The sequence below is a fragment of the Triticum urartu genome, chromosome 2A, assembly GCF_056163025.1.
Source record: "Triticum urartu cultivar PI428250 chromosome 2A, HENAU_Tu73, whole genome shotgun sequence".
Lineage (NCBI taxonomy): Eukaryota > Viridiplantae > Streptophyta > Magnoliopsida > Poales > Poaceae > Triticum > Triticum urartu.
The window spans coordinates 138,568,967-138,589,511 of NC_141874.1; positions in this window are offsets into that span (position 1 = coordinate 138,568,967).

The following is a 20,545-nucleotide window of genomic DNA, read 5'->3' on the forward strand; positions in this document are numbered from 1 at the left end:
CCTTTCCTCTCCTACTCCTTTATGGCCCATTAGGGCCCATTACTTCCCCGGGGGGTTTCGGTAACCCCTTGGTTCCCCGAAAAATATCTAAAACGTCCCGAAACCTTTTCGGTGTCCGAATACCTTCGTCCAATATATCAATCTTTACCTCTCGACCATTTCGAGACTCCTCGTCATGTCCGTGATCTCATCCGGGACTCCGAACAAATTTCTGTCATCAAATCGCATAACTCATAATACAAATTGTCATCAAACGTTAAGCGTGCGGACCCTACGGGTTCGAGAACTATGTAGACATGACCAAGACACATCTCCGGTCACTAACCAATAGCGGAACCTGGATGCTCATATTGGCTCCTACATATTCTATGAAGATCTTTATCGGTCACACCGCATAACAACATACGTTATTCCCTTTATTATCGGTATGTTACTTGCCCGAGATTCGATCATCGGTATCATTATACCTAGTTCAATATTGTTACCGGCAAGTATCTTTACTCGTTCTGTAATGCATTATTCCATAATTAACTCATTAGTCACATTGCTTGCAAGGCTTATAGTGATGTGCATTACCGAGAGGGCCCAGAGATACCTATCTGATATACGGAGTGACAAATCCTAATCTCGATCCATGCCAACTCAACAAACACCATCGGAGACACTTGTAGAGCATATTTATAATCACCTAGTTACGTTGTGACGTTTGATAGCACACAAGATGTTCCTCTGGTATTCGGGAGTTACATAATCTCATAGTCAGAGGAACATGTATAAGTCATGAAGAAAGCAATAGCAATATAACTAATCGATCATAGTGCTAAGCTAACGGATGGGTCTTGTCCATCACATCATTCTCTAATGATGTGATCCCATTCATCAAATGACAACACATGTCTATGGTTAGGAAACTTAACCATCTTTGATTAACGAGCTAGTCAAGTAGAGGCATACAGGGACACTCTGTTTTGTCTATGTATTCACACATGTACTAAGTTTCCGGTTAATACAATTCTAGCATGAATAACAAACATTTATCATGATATAAGGAAATATAAATAACAACTTTATTATTGCCTCTAGGGCATATTTCCTTCAGTCTCCCACTTGCACTAGAGTTAATAATCTAGATTACATAGTAATGATTCTAATGCCCATGGAGTCTTGGTGCTGATCATGTTTTGCTCATGAGAGAGGCTTAGTCAACGGGTCTGCAACATTCAGATCCGTATGTATTTTGCAAATCTCTATGTCTCCCTCCTTGACTTGATCGCGGATGGAATTGAAGTGTCTCTTGATATGTTTGGTTCTCTTGTGAAATCTGGATTCCTTTGTCAAGGCAATTGCACCAGTATTGTCACAAAAGATTTTCATTGGGCCCGATGCACTAGGTATTACACCTAGATCGAATATGAACTCCTTCATCCAGACTCCTTCATTTACTGCTCCCGAAGCAGCTATGTACTCCGGTTCACACATAGATCCCGCCACGACGCTCTGCTTGGAACTACACCAACTGACAGCTCCACCATTCAATATAAATACGTATCCGGTTTGTGACTTAGAGTCATCCGGATCAGTGTCAAAGCTTGCATCGACATAACCATTACGACGAGCTCTTTGTCACCTCCATAAACGAGAAACATATCCTTAGTCCTTTTCAGGTATTTCAGGATGTTCTTGAAAGCTGTCCAGTGATCCACTCCTGGATTACTTTGGTACCTCCCTGCTAAACTAATAGCAAGGCACACATCAGGTCTGGTACACAGCATTGCATACATGATAGAACCTATGGCTGAGGCATAGGGAATGACTTTCATTTTCTCTCTATCTTCTGAAGTGGTCGGGCATTGAGTCTGACTCAATTTCACACCTTGTAACACAGGCAAGAACCCTTTCTTAGACTGATCCATTTTGAACTTCTTCAAAACTTTATCAAGGCATGTGTGTTGTGAAAGTCCAATTAAGCGTCTTGATCTATCTCTATAGATCTTCATGCCCAATATATAAGCAGCTTCACCGAGGTCTTCCATTGAAAAATTCTTATTCAAGTATCATTTTATGCTATCCAGAAATTCTGTATTATTTCCAATCAACAATATGTCATCCACATATAATATTATAAATGCTACAGAGCTCCCAGTCACTTTCTTGTAAATACAGGTTTTCTCCAAAAGTCTGTATAAAACCATATGTCGTGGAATTGTCACAGCAGATGTCCTTAGTGTCAGGACTTAGTCGCGAGGCCAACGCATCTATGTGGTAGCTTGAGAGGCGTTGAGCGGGACGAGAGACGCGATGTTTTACCCAGGTTCGGCCCCTCACGGTGGAGGTAAAAGCCTACATCCTGCTTCATTGATATTGATGATGATGATCACGGTTACAAGAGCGCTCTATCTTGAGAGCTATTGTCTAAACCTAACTTGTCTAACTTGTGAAACTTGTGCCTCCTCTCCCCTTTGAGGAGCCCTGCCCCTCCTTATATATGTTGAAGGGGCGGTTTACATGTGGAGTCCTCTTAGGATTAGGACTAGTCTATCTCTAATACAAACCGAATACAAGTCCAGGTCTTAACTCCCTGTAAGATAAACGTTCCTCATGCCTTTCCTCTTAAACCGGCTCACCGTTAAACGTGAACCGGCCTTCTGGGCCTTGGGCCTTGTCATCCATCTGTCCCGCTCGCCGGATCACCAGTGAGTCATAATAAGTAGGTGGGTTGCTTGTAAACCGCCAGGTCAGGGCGGGTCGCCAGTAACTCGCCAAGTGTCAGCGGGGTCTTCAGATAAACCGCCAAGTCCGGCCGGGTTAACTTCCGGCCGGTTTACACCGTGGGGTATATCCCCGACATTAGCCCCCAAGTTTAGCTTGGATTTATTCATGGTAAACTTATACCGCAAAATAAACACAAGAACAAATTTGACAGGTTATGCTCCGGGTTAAGAATTTTTGTAAACCGGTACTTGATCATCCTTAAGTCCTTGTTATTTCCTCTTTCTGGGAAATCCGGGTCAACAGACCAACTTCATAATCAATTTGCCGACATTGGTTTGTCATCGAGAAATATTGTGAAGAATAACTCCTTTGACTCAGCTCCCAAAGCGCCGATTTAAGAAATATGGGTCTAAAAATACTTATCTGATATTCAGCCGGTTTGAAGATGTAAAACTTGCCGGTTTAATATTACCAAAATGGCCGGTTTATAAACATTGATGGTGCCGGGTCATAATTGTTGTCGACACCGGGTCATGTAATTGATCTTCCTAATTTGCTCAAAACTGATAAAATGAAGATGTTCCTCCTTTATATGCATAATACCTGTAGCCCCCAAGTCTTAAGAGGAGAACATAGTGATAACTTAAGACTTGCTCCAATAAGTGTTTCAACCTTGAAGAAATCCGGTTTGTTCATCTCAATTATATAAACTGAATACTCCATATATGTAGCCCCCAAGTGCCGGGTTGTCATGCTTGCAGCAATCTGGGACTTGTAATTGCTTATAAAAACTTCAATCAGTGTAGCCCCCAAGGGCCGGTTCAGTAAGATAATATTGAGCTGGGACTTTATATATACTTCATTGAAAATAACATCATATGATGTAACTCCCATCATGGGGCTTGAACCCACGTCCACAAGGTTAAGAGCTTTGTGCTTTACCAACTGAGGAGTGGACCCTTCAATATAATGGATAAAAACTTGTGTACCTTGAATTGTTGACAGGAGCAATTGGTAGCCCCCAAGGGCCGTCTCATTATAATATGATGAGTCGGGTCTTTAATAAGACTAGTAAAAATGAATTTGCATTAGCCCCCAAGTGTCATGATGCATGCTTGCAGCGACATGAGACTTGCATGTAATCTTGATTTGAATAATGTAGCCCCCAAGTGTCGGGTTGTAAGCCTGCAGCAACTCGGGACTATTCCTTCCGTTGTAAAATAAATCATATCCTTTGATAAAATAATAGCCATTGCGCTAAAGCGACTTTGAAAACTCATTAATACCGGTTATTAATAACCATAAAAATCCAGCCATGTTGGCTATTCAAGATAATATAATCCGGTGAAAACCTTATTCATTCAATATCATAAAGAATAATATGACCCAATGATTTATAAACGCATGATTCCAATGGCGCAATCCAAATATATATACTGGCGACTTATAGTACAAAACCAGGCCGGTTTAACAAACCTATTTCTGCATACAACAAGTTTAAAGTGTCCTGGCGGTTTACCGCCGGACGGGTCATAATGCTCAACATATAACCCGGGTTTATAACCAAGGCTGCACTTAAGAATAATCAAATATGAAATATATCATACCTGTGACATTGAATCACATTGTTGGTTTTACCAATTTTTTGTAGTAAGGGTGATAACCCAAATCTTGAGTACTGATAACTCCTTCCATATTGTGCCGGTTTATGATAAAACCGTGCCGGGCTGTGATAAACACCGTGTTACTCCATAAGAGGATGTTAACAACAAGGATCAAACCGGGCAAATAGTCTCCGGATTGACGTGAACTGTGTTCCATCAATTGATAAAAGTTTGTCGGTTTAAAAACACAATAAAAAGCAAAAACCCCCCTTCAAAGAAAAGTGTGAAGCAAAAGAAAAGTTTTATTTAAGCTAATCAAATGGCGTTACCATGGCCAAACACGACTAAGCTCCCGTTAGGTGTAACTATGGTTCTAGTCAGCCAGGTTCCCAAATGAAACCGTGGCATTTATGCCGACCAAATGGCGTGGTCATGGTTCGGCTTCGACCAAGCCCCCAAGTGATTCTGTGGCCTTAGGCCGATCAAGAGGCATGACTGGTTCAGACATGACCAAGTCCCCAAGTGATCTGGTGTCTCTCGCCTATCAAGAGGCATGGTATTGGTTCGGACACGACCAATCCTCCAAGTGATATAACACGATGCTTTTAGCAAAGCGAACTCAAGGGGTAAACCGGAGGCCGCTTTAGAGCAACTCCGTGTAACCTCACATGATGTAAAAGAACATAGACCCCGCTTTATAAAGCAGAAGCCCCCATGTGACAAATAATATGTCATGGCCAGTAAGGCAGAATACCCATGTTTGAACCGCACATCGTGGCAGCAGGTCCTCTTTGGCAATTTTTAACTTTTGCCAAGAGATAAATTCTTATTGAACCGGGATCTTGAACCGGATATTGAGAGCTTTAAAGCTTTATGGGAGACATCTTTCCCTTGAACCGGATTTTAAACCGGAATCTTCATTTTTAGCCGGAAATTTTCTGACGGCCTTCAAACTCGAACTTGCGAGAAGTTAATTCCTTTTTGAACCGGAAATTCTTAAACCAGATTTGAGAGCTTCAGAGCTTTGTCGGAGAACAGATTTCCCTTGAACCGGATTGTAAACCGGAATCCTTTTCTGATGACCCGAAACTTCTTCATTGAGCCGGGATCTTGTAACTGTCATATACTTTCTGAGCCGGAAATCTTTTGATAGCACGACGTGAATCCGGGACCGGGTTATCTTTCCCTCCAACATATTGGGGTTCTTGACTTCACTGAAAAACCGACAACGTTTGCTAAGTCATATCACTGTAGCCCCCAAGTCTCAAGGTGACTCGAGGAGTTGGCTTGAGATTCTCCATATTTGACCGTGATATAAACCAGCATAACTTGTATATCATTGGTGTTGATAGCATGATGTGAATCCACAGAAGGTTGAGGTGACTGCGGCGGGTTATAAATGATCCTGTATGAGCCGTGTCAGCAACTCGGCCAATGGTTCCTTCCAACTGGCGATTTGAAGTTAACCAAACTGTAGTGGCGGCGACTTGTGTGCATGTCCATTGAACCATCCAGTGTAGACGACGGTTGATAATAATTTGCCTCCAATTTGTGGGAAGAAAGGCGGACATCAAAGATGACCGCAACATCAGAAGCGGCACAGACAGATGAGTCGGCCGCGGTGTTGTAAACCGGCGCGGATGGAGAGTTGGCCGCCGGCATTGTAAACCGGCACGGACGGAGAGTTGGCCGCGGGCATTGTAAACCGGCGCGGACGGAGAGTTGGCCACGGGCATTGTAAACCGGCGCGGACGATCGTCGATGTAGACAGACGCCAGCAATGTGCTCTCCGTATCTGTGGCACGGTAGGCACTCTTATAGAGTAATTTTCCTGCACAAAGATCACAAACGAGAGTAATTGTTCTCGAAAGAATGAAAAAATATCATAAAAATTGATCGGATGGATTTCACCTGATTCGTCTGGATGATGGACGATCAGTACGTGGCATCCGTAGATAATTTTGCAAAAAATGTTATCCTCCCAAAAACTGTTGTCCTCACGCAGATAACCTCCACGGGAGTAACAATCCTAGCGCCCATAGCATTAGTACAGAGAGCATCCGATGGATTTTGCTTGAGGACCGGCGGCGAGTGAGCAAACTGGCGATTCGACACGGTGACTCAGCGAGGCCAGCCCGAAGTAGAGCGAAACAGGCAGCAGCCACAACGGAAGCGGGTTGACCCGGGGCGGCTCAATGGCGCGGTGGCAAGGGCTTTTGGCCGACCGCGGCGGAGGTGGTGGCTTGCAGCGGCAGCAAGGGCGGCCGGGTTGGAACAAAGCCGCAGATTTATAGCGTGGACGGCCTGGCATGAGATCCACGCGGGGCAGTTCTCCGGTGGCGGTTCGACAGGCAGTGCGGGGCGACTCTCCGGCAGCAGCTCGTCAAGGAGCAGGGGGGCGGCTCTCCGTCAGCGGCTTGGCAGGCAGCGTGGGGCGCCTCTCCGTCGGCGGCTCAGACAGTCGCAAAAGCAGAGGTAACCGAGGTCGGAGAAGAGCGACCCGCCATGGGGAAAGGTGTAGGGATGGAAATCGCAGTCCACTTCTGAGTCGCGGTTAGTTGGACGAAGCCACGTCCACGTTTTCATCCGAGTCGTTCACTTCCTTTTTTTTTCTTTCAGTCAAATCCGAATCTTTGTATTAGTTGCTTCACGTCTCGTAGTAGGAATTGGAGTAGCACTACTACTAGTTTATACTTTTGATTGCTTTGGTCCTTACGCTTGAAAAGTAGCAGCAGGAAAGATTTGTTCTGGTGTGATGCGCGTCTGCACGGCCATAGTGGATGCACGAATATTGGACAATTATGCATGCACGCGCTGACTGTTTTTGGTTGTTGTGATCGAGGATACGCGATCTGACTGCGGTATAAAAAATCATATTGGTCTGGGCAGACTGCTTCAGTAGCTGAAAAAATCTTGTTTGATCTCGGCGAAACTTGCAGTCAGGCGGTTTATTTTAGGGTGGCGATTGCACCTGATGCCACCCTAATCTGATCCAATCAAACCTCGTACTTCCGGCCCCAAATTTAATCGGTTCTTGTCTAAGGTTATCCCTTGCCAGGCTATTCCGTGTGATTGCTTCATGCCGGCTCTTTCTTATCCGTCCGACCGTGAACTTCTCAATCCCTGGATGAGATCCCTCCAAGAACTCAATACCACCGTGCGCAGGCCCCACGGTGGGCGCCAACTGTCGTGGAATTGTCACAGCAAATGTCTTTAGTGTCAGGACTTAGTCGCGAGGCCAACACATCTATGTGGTAGCTTGAGAGGGGTTGAGCGGGACGAGAGACGCGATGTTTTACCCAGGTTCGGCTCCTCACGGTGGAGGTAAAAGCCTACATCCTGCTTCATTGATATTGATGATGATGATCACGGTTACAAGAGCGCTCTATCTTGAGAGCTATTGTCTAAACCTAACTTGTCTAACTTGTGAAACTTGTGCCTCCTCTCCCCTTTGAGGAGCCCTGCCCCTCCTTATATATGTTGAAGGGGCGGTTTACATGTGGAGTCCTCTTAGGATTAGGACTAGTCTATCTCTAATACAAACTGAATACAAGTCCAGGTCTTAACTCCCTGTAAGATAAACGTTCCTCATGCCTTTCCTCTTAAACCGGCTCACCGTTAAACGTGAACCGGCCTTCTGGGCCTTGGGCCTTGTCATCCGTCTGTCCCGCTCGCCGGATCACCAGTGAGTCATAATAACCAGGTGGGTTGCTTGTAAACCGCCAGGTCAGGGCGGGTCGCCAGTAACTCGCCAAGTGTCAGCGGGGTCTTCAGATAAACCGCCAAGTCCGGCCGGGTTAACTTCCGGCCGGTTTACACCATGGGGTATATCCCCGACACCATATACTTTGATCACACTATCAAAACGTATATTCCAACTCCAAGAGGCTTGCACCAGTCCATAAATGGATTGCTAGAGCTTGCACACTTTGTTAGCACCTTCATGATCGACAAAACCTTCTGGTTGCATCATATACAACTCTTCTATAAGGTATCCATTAAGGAATATAGTTTTGACATCCATTTGCCAAATTTCATAATCATAAAATGCGGCAATTGCTAACATGATTCGGACAGACTTAAGCATCGTTACGGGTGAGAAGGACTCATCGTAGTCAACTCCTTGAACTTGTCAAAAACCTTTTGCAACAAGTAGAGCTTTGTAGACAGTAACATTACCGTCAGCGTCAGCCTTCTTCATGAAGATCCATTTATTCTCTATGGCTTGCCGATTATCGGGCAAGTCAACCAAAGTCCACACTTTGTTCTCATACATGGATCCCATCTCAGATTTCATGGCCTCAAGCCATTTCACGAAATCTGGGCTCATCATCGCTTCCTCATAGTTCGTAGGTTCGTCATGGTCAAGTAACATGACCTCCAGAACAGGATTGCCGTACCACTCTGGTGCAGACCTGATAATCCCCAAGTGTAGGGAATCATCGTAGGAACCCAATGGTGGAAGTGATAAGTATGGAGTGTCGAACCCAGCTAAAGGTAAGATCAGTATTCTCTCAAGTCCTATCTGCCACTGATACGACTCTACGTACACCGAACGTTTGCTTCCAACTAGGAACGAGAAATAAAACTACGTTGTGGGTATGAAGAGGATAACTTTGCATGGTATCAGAGAGATAAAATATAAAAGTAAGGTCTGTTATCATAAAGTTAGAATATATTACTAAATATTATAAGTAGCGAGTGTGGAATAATGATGGGTCGGTGTGTGAAATTATCCTAGGCAATCGTTAACAAGACTGGTAGTCGTCATTGCAATTTCATATGAGGGAGAGGCATAAGCTAACATACTCTCTCTTCTTGGATCATATGCACTTATGATTGGAACTTTAGCAAGCATCCGCAGCTACTAAAGATCATTAAGGTAAAACCCAACCATAGCATTAAAGCATCAAGTCGCCTTTATCCCATATGCAACAACCCCCTTACTCGGGTTTATGCTTTTGTCACTCAAGCAACCCACTATAAGCGAATCATGAACGTATTTGCAACACCCTACAACGGGAATCCCTCATGCTTGCGCGACATGGAGGGCACAATAGGACAGCACCAAAATAAAACATACAAGTCATACCAATCTAGATCATCAATCAACCCAAAGACAAAGGATATCTACTCAAAACATCATAGGATGGCAACACATCATTGGATCATAATATGTGGCATGAAGCACCATGTTCAAGTAGGGATTACAGCAGGGTGCGGGAGAGTGGACCGCGTAAAAGAGATGAGGATGGTGATGTTGATGAAGACGATCACCGCGGCGATGATTCCCCTCCCGATGGCACTCTCGCGCCACCGAGAGAGAGGAGGAGAGGTTCTCCCCCTTGTGCTTCTTCCTCCATGGCCTCCCCCCTAGATGGGGAGAGGTTCTCCCTCTGGATCTTGGCCTTCATGGAGATGATGGTGAGGGAGTCCTGGACTAAGGGGTGCTCGGACGTCCGACCTGTAATCTATGGGCCGGACTGATGGGCTGTGAAGACATGAAGACCGAAGACTGCATCGTGTCCGGATCGGACTCTACTTGGCGTGGAAGGCAAGCTTGGCGACTAAAGATTCCTTCTTATGTAACCGACTCCATGTAAACCCTAATCCCTCGGTGTCTATATAAACCGAAGGGGATAGTCCGGAAAGGACAACACATATACTCATTACCATATTCATAGGCTAGACGTCTAGGGTTTAGCCTTTACGATCTCGTGGTAGATCAACTCTTGTAATACTCATATTCATCAAGATCAATCAAGCAGGAAGTAGGGTATTACCTCCATAGAGAGGGTCCGAACCTGGGTAAACACCGTGTCCCCCGTCTCCTGTTACCATCGATCCTAGACGCACAGTTCGGGACCCCCTACCCGAGATCCGCCGGTTTTGACACCGACATTGGTGCCTTCATTGAGAGTTCCACTGTGCCGTTGACAAGAGGCTCGATGGCCCCTTCAATCGTCAATAATGATGCTGTCCAAAGAGGAACCTTCCTCCTCGGACAGATCTTCATATTCGGCGGCTTCGTACTGCGGGCCAACTCGCTTGGCCATCTGGAGAAGATCGATAGCCACGCCCCTGGCCATCAGGTCGGATTCGGAAGCTTGAACTACATCGCGGATATCCGTGGATACTTGATCTCCAAGGGATTTGAGCCTGCGGCGATCGCTCCCCCTCATCCCGATGAATGTGACTTAAATTTTTCATCGGATCACACCCATGAGATGGTTCCTATGGCTGCAACAACCTTAGAGCCAAAGCAGATCATGCCATCCGAGGCCTTAGAGTCCGCGGATTTGGAGCCGCACATGGACTTGACACCCTGCAGGATTCGCTTTAATGGAACTTCAGATTCATCTCCGGCTGTAAGTTCCGGACTGTGTGCGCCCGTGGACACCGAGCTAGATTGGTTATCGATCTTCGAGTTTAGCACCGCTGACGTATTCCTGCACTCGCCTTTGGGCGGCGTGCTAAAATCTTTTAAGAATTTGTCCTTGGAGAAGGACTCACAGCCGAACTATGTCCGTTTCGAGCTAGAAACAGATGATGAGGAATTTTGCTTCCCACCCGCCACCCACTTCATAGCCACCGTCGATGATTTAACTGACGTGCTTGACTATGGCTCTGAAGACATCGACGGTATGGACGACGATGCCAACAAGGAGCAAGGCCAAGACCCGCCATTCACTAGACATTGGGAGGCCACCTCTTCATACGACGTTTACATGGTTGATACACCTAAAGGATTTGGCGACGACAAAGAAGAGCCGGATACGAACAAAACCTCTAAGACACAGTCCAAGCGCCGGCGGCCCAAACGCCGCCCTAAGCCCCGTCGCTCAAAGGACGACAACACTGGCACCGGAGAAAATAGTACTCCGGGCGACGCCGAAAACAGTGAAGACCCCGCTGGGGCTACATCCGAACAGGAAAACGACAGCAGGCAAGACAACCCTGATGAACGGGCCATAGAAGATGACTTGGAGGATGATAGTTACCGTCCACCCTCCGAGGAGGAGACAAGCCTTGGCAACGAAGACTTCATCGTGCCTAAGGATCCTCTCGAGCAGGAGCGCTTTAAGCTTCAGCTCATAGCCACTGCAAGGAGCCTGAAAAAGAAACAACAACAGCTTCAAGCCGAACAGGACCTGCTCGTCGATAGATGGACCGATGTCCTGACAGCTGAGGAATACGTCCTCAATCGCCCAGCCAAGAGCTACTCGAAACGCAGACTGCTACCTCAATTCGATGAGGAGGCGCAAGGGCACATATCTCCCTCGCATAATGCGGACCTTCCACCACGTGGTCGGGACAGGGCGGCCGAACGGCCACCCCGTGGTCGGGATAAAGAGGCAACTCCGGCCGAACAACAGACCGCACCACCACCTTGAAATAATAGAGACGGAAAAGTCTGGAGTCATATGTACGACCTCCGACAGACACTGGATAGTAGAGCAGGACACACAAGATCGATCTATGTATTGCGAGGACGTGCTTCGAGGCACGACGACGGCCACCTATTCGGACATGACAAACCTAACCACGCTCAGGCCGAATACCGCAGACGGACTCCCTCGGAGGTCCGCCATGATGCGGCCCGATACAGAGGTGCCGCACACCCGCTCTGCTTCACAGATGAAGTATTGGATCATGAATTCCACGAGGGGTTCAAACCCGTCAATATCGAATCATACGATGGCACAACAGATCCCGCAGTATGGATTGAGGACTTCATCCTCCACATCCACATGGCCCGAGGAAACGACCTCCACGCCATCAAATACCTCCCATTAAAGCTCAAAGGACCAGCTCAGCACTGGTTAAATAGCCTGCCTGAGAACTCCATCGGCAGCTGGGAGGACTTGGAAGAGGCTTTCCTCGACAACTTCCAAGGAATGTATGTCCGGCCACCAGACGCCGATGACCTAAGTCATATAGTTCAACAACTTGGAGAATCAGCCAGAAAATTCTGGACTAGGTTCCTAACCAAAAAGAACCAGATCGTCGACTGTCCAGACGCTGAAGCCCTAGAGGCCTTTAAGCATAGCATCTGGGACGAATGGCTTGCCCGTCACCTCAGCCAGGAAAAGCCGAGATCCATGGCAACCCTCACAGCACTTATGACCCGCTTTTGCGCGGGAGAGGATAGTTGGCTGGCTCGTAGTACAAACACAACCAATGAACAGGCCTCTCCGAGGCCCAAAACAACACCGGCAAGCTCCGGCGCAATAGACACAAACGCTGAAACAATGGAAATAATGCCGATGACACTACAGTTCACACCGGATTCAGTGGCTCCAAGTCTGGCCAGCGAAAGAAGCCCTATAAAAGGAATAGCGGAGGACCATCCATCTTGGACCGCATACTCGATTGTCCTTGCCAGATACATGGCACCCCAGACAAACCGGCCAACCATACTAACAGAGATTGCCGGGTCTTTAAACAAGCCAGCAAGGTCAACAGCAGAAAATAGGAAGGAGAATCATAGAGCGAGGATGATGACGAGGAGCCCCGACAGCCGAACACTGGGGAGCAAAAGAAATTTCCTCCTCAAGTCAAAACGGTGAACATGATATACGCCACACACATTCCCAAAAGGGAGCGCAAACGCGGACTTAGGGACGTCTATGCGTTAGAGCCAGTCGTCCCAAAATTCAATCCGTGGTCATCACTCCCTATCACCTTTGACCGCCGAGACCATCCAACCAGCATCCGCCATGGTGGTTCAGCCGCACTAGTCCTCGACCCAATCATCGACGGATTTCACTTGACACGATTCCTAATGGACGGTAGTAGCAGCCTCAACCTGCTCTATCAAGATACAATACGTAAAATGCGCATCGACCCCTCATGGATCAAGCCCACGAAGACTACCTTTAAAGGAGTCATACCAGGCATAGAGGCCCGTTGTACGGGCTCAATAACGCTGGAAGTAGTATTCAACTCCCCGGATAACTTCCGAAGTGAAGAACTAATCTTCGACATTGTCCCATTTTGCAGTGGCTATCACGCCCTTCTCGGACGAACCACATTCGCTAGATTCAATGTGGTGCCACATTACTCTTATCTCAAGCTCAAAATGCCCGGTCCATGTGGCATCATTACAGTAAATGGAAACACGGAACGCTCCCTCCGTACAGAGGAGCACACTGCCGCCCTAGCAGTAGAAGTACAGAGCGGCCTTCTCAAGCAGCATTATAATCTGGCTGTCGAGCCCTTGGACATCGTCAAGAGGGTCCGGACCACACTGCAGCAGGACAACTCAGCTCATCAGGAGCCAAATTAACAAATTTGGCCTCCGTCCCAGCCCCGAGGAGGCAATGGCAGCAATACCACGCGTATATAAATTACGCACTCAAAACCCCATGGGAATTGACGGAGGCATAACTTGTTCACGGTCCACTGTACGGCTCGACCGACCCGGGGATTCACACGCTTTTACTTTTTATTTTCTATGGGTTTTTCTTCTTCTCTTTTGAAGGTCTATACGGACAACCCGCTTGTAGAACACACCAAGGAGGCAAGGAGCTCTGGCTTACAAGGGAGTCCCCAGGTGGTCTCTATTAAACTATTGCCATACTTGCTTTTCATACCCGCACGTAGCTCGCCCTTGGTTGCGGCATGTTAAGTAGCCCTACATGCTTATCACATCGCTTGTACAAAGCACGCCTTGATGGTGAACACACGGTAGCATTAGCCTATTATTTTCATTTTTTTCCGTTTACTCACCTCGGTATTAATTACCCACTACACACGTACACCATGGTACGTATTACTACGCCAGGGGCTTCATTACACCCAACACCACAACAATAAAAAGTCCGAACACTTTTATAGTATAGTTCGGCACCCCGAACTTATAGCATTATATGCATTGGCTTCGAATCATGTCTTTGGTCAATAGTTGGGTTGCCCGGCTCCTGTGCTTACTACCTTACGTTCTGCTATATCGGCTAGGGTAGTAAAGGGACAACTACTACAATTGTGTCCCGGTTCTTCAGGATGAGCACCTCAGTAGAGAAAGCCGAAAATTGACTGTCATGATGCGGTGAGAGCCGGTCAGCTGTTCGAGAGGTTCCAAATCGTTGGAGATTTTTCCCGCTTCTTGCGAAGAATCGGTTCCCCCGATTAGGCGTGCATAGCGCCCCTAGTTCGGTCTTCCGAATACCAGGGGCTTCGCCAACATTCCTATTTGTCAAACTCCTATGGCTAAGTGAGGACGATAAAGGCCGCATAGTCTGATTGCCTTATTTGTTGCACTAAACACCTGCTTTAAGGACCAGAATGTGGAGTAAAGAGTGTTTAGATTTATCCTGAACACCCCCGTACTATCTACGTGGGGGCAGAAGCCGACGACTGGTCAACCCTCAAAGTTAATAAACGTCCGCACAGGAGGTAAATTTAAATCATAAGCAATATATTACATGACACCATTGTTCCATATTACAGGGCAAGGTAATACACATGTTCTCATGGGAATATGATATCCTTTGAACATTGCTCTGCCACAAGGCGGGACCCCTCCAGGACACCATCAAAATAGTGCCCGGGCCGACGATGCTCCTTGCCCTTCGGTGGCCCCTCGGTCATTAGCTTCTTGCCATCTAACTTCGCCCAATGCGTCTTGATGCGGGCAAATGCCATACGAGCACCTTCAATGCAGACCGACCACGTCACGGTTTTGAGCCACGGACAGGCACTTACAAGCCGCTGAACAAGTCTAAAGTAGCTGCTAGGTATAGGCTCGGTAGGCCACAACCAGACTATTAGGTCCTTCATGGCTAGCTCTGCCGACTTGTGCAACTCAACCAACTACTATAGCTGGTCGCTGAAGGGCACCGGATGTTCGGGTCCAAGATATTGGGACCAGAACAGCTTCTCCGTAGACATCCCCTCTTCGTCTCTATAATGCTCGACAACATCTGATATACTATGCGGCAGATCCGTAAACGCCCCTGGAAAACCCAAATCCGGATAAGTATAAGGAACGTTTCTTTTACATACTTGCTTTGCCTGATGAAAGACTCACCCACCGCAATGTTCTTGGCCGCCTGAATCTCCTGGAGGGCGTTTTGGGCTTTGGCTCGTGCGTCCTGTGCGCTCTGATGGGCCTTCTCCAGTTCGGACTCTCGCACCCTATAATTGCGCTCCAAGGACTCAAATCTCTCGATCATGCCTTGGAGCTGCTGCTGCGCCTCGTCAACCCGGGCCTCGTGCTTCTCGCACGAGGCACGTTCCTTGGCCGCTTTATCCTTGGCCTCGGCTAACGCCTTCTTGAGGGCGGCCACCTCGGTCGTGGCCCCTAAAAAAATTATGACACTTTAGTCCAGACGGACTATTCATTTTTTCTTAAAATATACCCGCAGGTCACTGCATACCTTGGCTATCCTCCAGCTGCTTTTTCACGAGGCCAAGTTCCTCCTCGGCCCGCTTTAGTTTCCACTTCAGTTCGGAAACCTCCGCAGCATGAGCGATGTCAGCCTGCAGCGATACCTGCTTATTCACAAAAGACAACTCATGTTAGACTCCTGCGATATTTTTTTTCTCGATCCTCTGTTTGGCTCTTTCCTACCGAACACCAAACAGAGCATCAGGGGCTACTGTCTATACTGTGACATTCTTCCTACAACTGCATTACTTACCTCAAAACCTAATAGAAGGCTAGTGCAGGCTTCGGTCAGTCCGGTTTTGATGAACTGAACCTTCTCTATTACCGTGCCCTCCACAATAAAGGCGCCTCGTAGCGCCTCCAGTAGATTGTCCGGTGCCTCTGGTTGGACAGAGGTCACCGGTGGGACTGTCACACTCCCTTATTTCAGCGAATGCCGTTCGCCGGACTCTGGAGCCGCATGGGTCTCTGGAGTAGTGTCCTGCTCAGGACCAAGGGGAACTCGGCCCCCGTCATCAGTCCCCATAAGGGATTTTTCCCCCATCTGTCCGGAGACTGAGGAATCGTCCTGGGGCGCCGCCCCGACGAACTCCGGAACCTCCTCCTGGTCGGGGAAGGTCTTTTGCGACACCACCTCGTCGTCACCCTTAGGAGAGACGGAATGAACAGGTGGCGGAGACATACTAGCCATCTCCTTTGAGTCCAGCGATTCCTCTATCGAGGATCACGGGGAGTCATCGCGTGCCGGACTACTATGACAAAGTTTAAGGAACATCAATACTACAAACAAGAAAGGCCAGACATTCTCGGATTCTGGTACTTACGAGGCGGCCCGTGGCTTGGTCCAGTGAGGTTGCTTCAGGCTGCTATCAACATCCCACACGGAGTTATCCGCGTGGGAGCCTCTCCCCCTCTTGGGAGTCTCCGCCTCCAAACTCGCGGAGGCCTCCCTTTTCTTCCTCCCTCCCACAGGAGGGGAGTCACCTTCCTCCCTGTCGCCATCGTCGGCGGCTAAGGGGTCTGTCTCATCGTCAGATGAGACGACCAAGGTGTTCCTTCGGCGAAGCCCACTCCTGGTCCCCTTGGCCATGGTTTTGACCTTCTTCTCCGACACGTCATAAGGCACCAGAAATAGCATCTCCGTAAGGAGTGGGGTCCCCTCGCCTTCGGGCAGCGGCGCCGGACTATTAATCCGTCTCGCTAGGTTGACCTAGGCCTGAAAAAGAAATCGGTAAGAAGGCTTAGTATCCTTCCTCGAAGTGTGTCCTTAAAGATTATACCTTGATGGCTTACCGAATTAGCCTGGCGCTTAAAGTTGAGCCCGCGATCTTTGGTCAAGGGTGGAGGTGTCTCGCTGCCCTTGAAGAGCACCCTCCAGATATCTTCATGCGTCGTGCCGAAGAGCCGTAGCAGCGTCTGGTCCTTGGCCGAATTGAACTCCCACAAATAACAGGTCCGACGCTGACAGGGAAGGATCCGGCGTACAAGCATGACCTGGATCACATCCACGAGCTTGATCTTTCGGGTTATCATATTCTGGAGGCAAGTTTGGAGCCCCGTGATCTCTTCCAAAGATCCCTAGGTTAGGCCCTTCTCTTGCCAGGAGGTAAGCCGCATCGGGGCTCCAGATCGGAATTCGTGAGCCACCGCCCAGTTGGCGTCACGCGGCTCGGTGATGTAGAACCATCCCGATTGCCATCCCTTCACCGTCTCTACAAAGGAGCCTTCGAGCCAGGTGATATTGGGCATTCTGCCCACCATGGCACCTCCGCACTCGGCCTGTTAGCCGCGCACCACCTTGGGCTTTACATTAAAAGTCTTCAGCCATTGGCCAAAGTGAGGTGGGATGCGGAGAAAGGCTTCACACACAACTATAAATGTTGAGATATTGAGGATAAAGTTGGGAGCCAGATCGTGGAAGTCCAACCCGTAGTAAAATATCAATCCACGGACAAATGGATGAAGAGGGAATCCCAACCCGCAGACAAAGTGTGTGAGAAACACGACCTCTCATGGGGCTCGGGGGTAGGGATGATTTGCCATTTTGCAGGGAGTCAGTGAGCAATCTCCTTGGCTAAGTAGCCAGACTCCCGGAGCTCCGTAATGTCCTTCTCATCAACAGAGGAGGCCATCCACTTGCCTCCAGCTCCAGATCCGGACATGATTGGAGTGCTTTCTTGAACGAGGGAAAGCTAAAACTTGGGCGCTAGAGTTTGAGGACAAAAGGACCGAAGATGAAGAAGGGTGAGGGTAAAGGGAGAGTGTCCTTATCCCTTTATAAAGGTCGCGAATATCAAGCGCCTCCTCACTTGTCCTAAAAACTCACCTATTCCCAAGGGCTGTATAAATGGCACGATTGGGTTCCCCATGCCCGCATTGATGAGAATCCTGCGATAAAGGGACACAATCTCTGCTATGACAGGACGTGCCAATAGCAACCGTGTCTCAAAACGTGGAGCGGCATACAAAGAGCGGTTCAAGGTGGTGACCGAATAGACGTAATGTCGTGTTGTGAAGAGCTGTCAGCGGATGGAACTCATGTGAAAAAATATATATATTCTCTCTCCGGTTGTGTGTGGTATATGGCAGGTCCAGATACTATCGTCGCATCTGAATACTATCTTGGAGTTCGGAGAAGGGGAACCCGCCTTGCAATGCCGAAGAAAAATCTGCGTGCCGGACTCCTCGTCATTGAAGCCAGGTTCAGGGGCTACTGAGGGAGTCCTGGACTAAGGGGTCCTCGGACGTCCAGCCTGTTATCTATTTTTGTGATGAACTACTTTCCAATAAGGGAGAAGGTACAATTACCTCATCAAGTTCTACTTTCCTCCCACTCACTTCTTTCGAGAGAAACTCCTCTAGAAAGGATCCATTCTTAGCAATGAATATTTTCCTTCGGATCTGTGATAGAAGGTGTACCCAACAGTCTCCTTTGGGTATCCTATGAAGACACATTTCTCAGATTTGGGTTTGAGCTTATCAGGTTGAAGCTTTTTCACATAAACATCGCAGCCCCAAACTTTAAGAAATGATAGCTTAGGTTTCTTGCCAAACCACGGTTCATATGGTGTCGTCTCCACGGATTTAGATGGTGCCCTATTTAACATGAATGCAGCCGTCTCTAAAGCATAACACCAAAACGATAGCGGTAAATAGGCAAGAGACATCATAGATCGCACCATATCTAATAAAGTATGGTTACGACGTTTGGACACACCATTACGCTGTGGTGTTCCAGGTGGCGTGAGTTAGGAAACTATTCCACATTATTTCAAATGAATACCAAACTCATAACTCAAATATTCACCTCCACGATCAGATTGTAGAAACTTTATTTTCTTGTTACGATGATTTTCCACTTCACTCTAAAATTCTTTGAACTTTTCAAATGTTTCAGACTTATGTTTCATTAAGTAGATATACCCACATCTGCTCAAATCATCTGTGAAGGTCAGAAAATAATGATACCTGTTGGTGTCAAAACTGGCGGATCTCGTGTAGGGGGTCCCAAACTGTGCATCTAGGATCGATGGTAACAGGAGACGGGGGACTCGATGTTTACCCAGGTTCGGGCCCTGTCTATGGAGGTAATACCCTACTTCCTGCTTGATTGATCTTGATGAATATGAGTATTACAAGAGTTGATCTACCACGAGATCGTAATGGCTAAACCCTAGAAGCCTAGCTTGTATGATTATGGTAATGAGTATATGCTTTTCGGACTAACCCCTCCGGTTTATATAGACACTGGGGGGATCTAGGGTTTACATAGAGTCGGTTACATAAGAAGGGATCTTCATCTTCGGTCGCCAAGCGTGCCTTCCACGCCAAGGAGAGTCCAATCCGGATATGGGTAACAGGTCGGACGCCCGAGGACCCCTTAGTCGAGGACTCCCTCAGTAGCCCCTGAACCTGGCTTCAATGACGAGGAGTTCGGCGCGCAGATTGTCTTCGGCATTGCAAGGCAGGTTCCCTTCTATCCGAACTTCAAGATAGTCTTCGGATGCGATGATAGTATCCGGGCCTGTCACACACACCATACAAAACCGCAGAGAGAATATATTCTTACACGAGTTCCGTCCGCTGACAACTTTTTCGCAGCACGATATTACGTCTGACCGGCAATAATTCCAAACCGCTTTCATGTTTCGATGCCCCACATCCCGAGACGCGGTTGCCATTGGAACATCTTGTCAAAGCAGAGATCGTGTCCCCTTATTGCGGGATTCTCATCAATGCGGGCATGGGTAACCCAACCGTGTCGTTTATACAACCCTTGGGAATAGGCGAATCTTAAGGCGAGTGAGGAGGCGTTTAATATTCGTTGCCTTTATAAGGGGATAAGGATTCCCTCTTCCTCTCTCACGCCCTCTCTCTGTCTCCGCCTTTCCAATCTCGAGCTCCAGCGCTCAAGTTCTCAACTCCTTTCCACTCAAGCAACCATGTCCGGATTCGGAGGTCAAGGCAAGTGGATGGTCTCCTCCATCAAGGAGGAGGACATTACTGAGCTTCGGGCGGCCGGATACTTGGCGAAGGAGATCACTCACCGCCTGCCGACCGAGGGACAAGTCGTCCCCATGCCGAAGCCCACGGAGAGGGGAGTGTTCATCCCCCATTTCTTCCACGGGCTTGGGTTTCCACTCCACCCTTTCGTCCGTGGGCTGATGTATTATTACGGGATAGATTTCCATGATCTGTCCCCGAATTCCTTCCTCAACATCTCAATGTTTATCGTCGTGTGTGAGGCCTTCCTCCGCATCCAACCCCACTTCGGGCTATGGCTCAAAGTCTTTAACGTGAAGCTGAAGGTGGTGGATGGCCAGCACGCGGAGTGCGG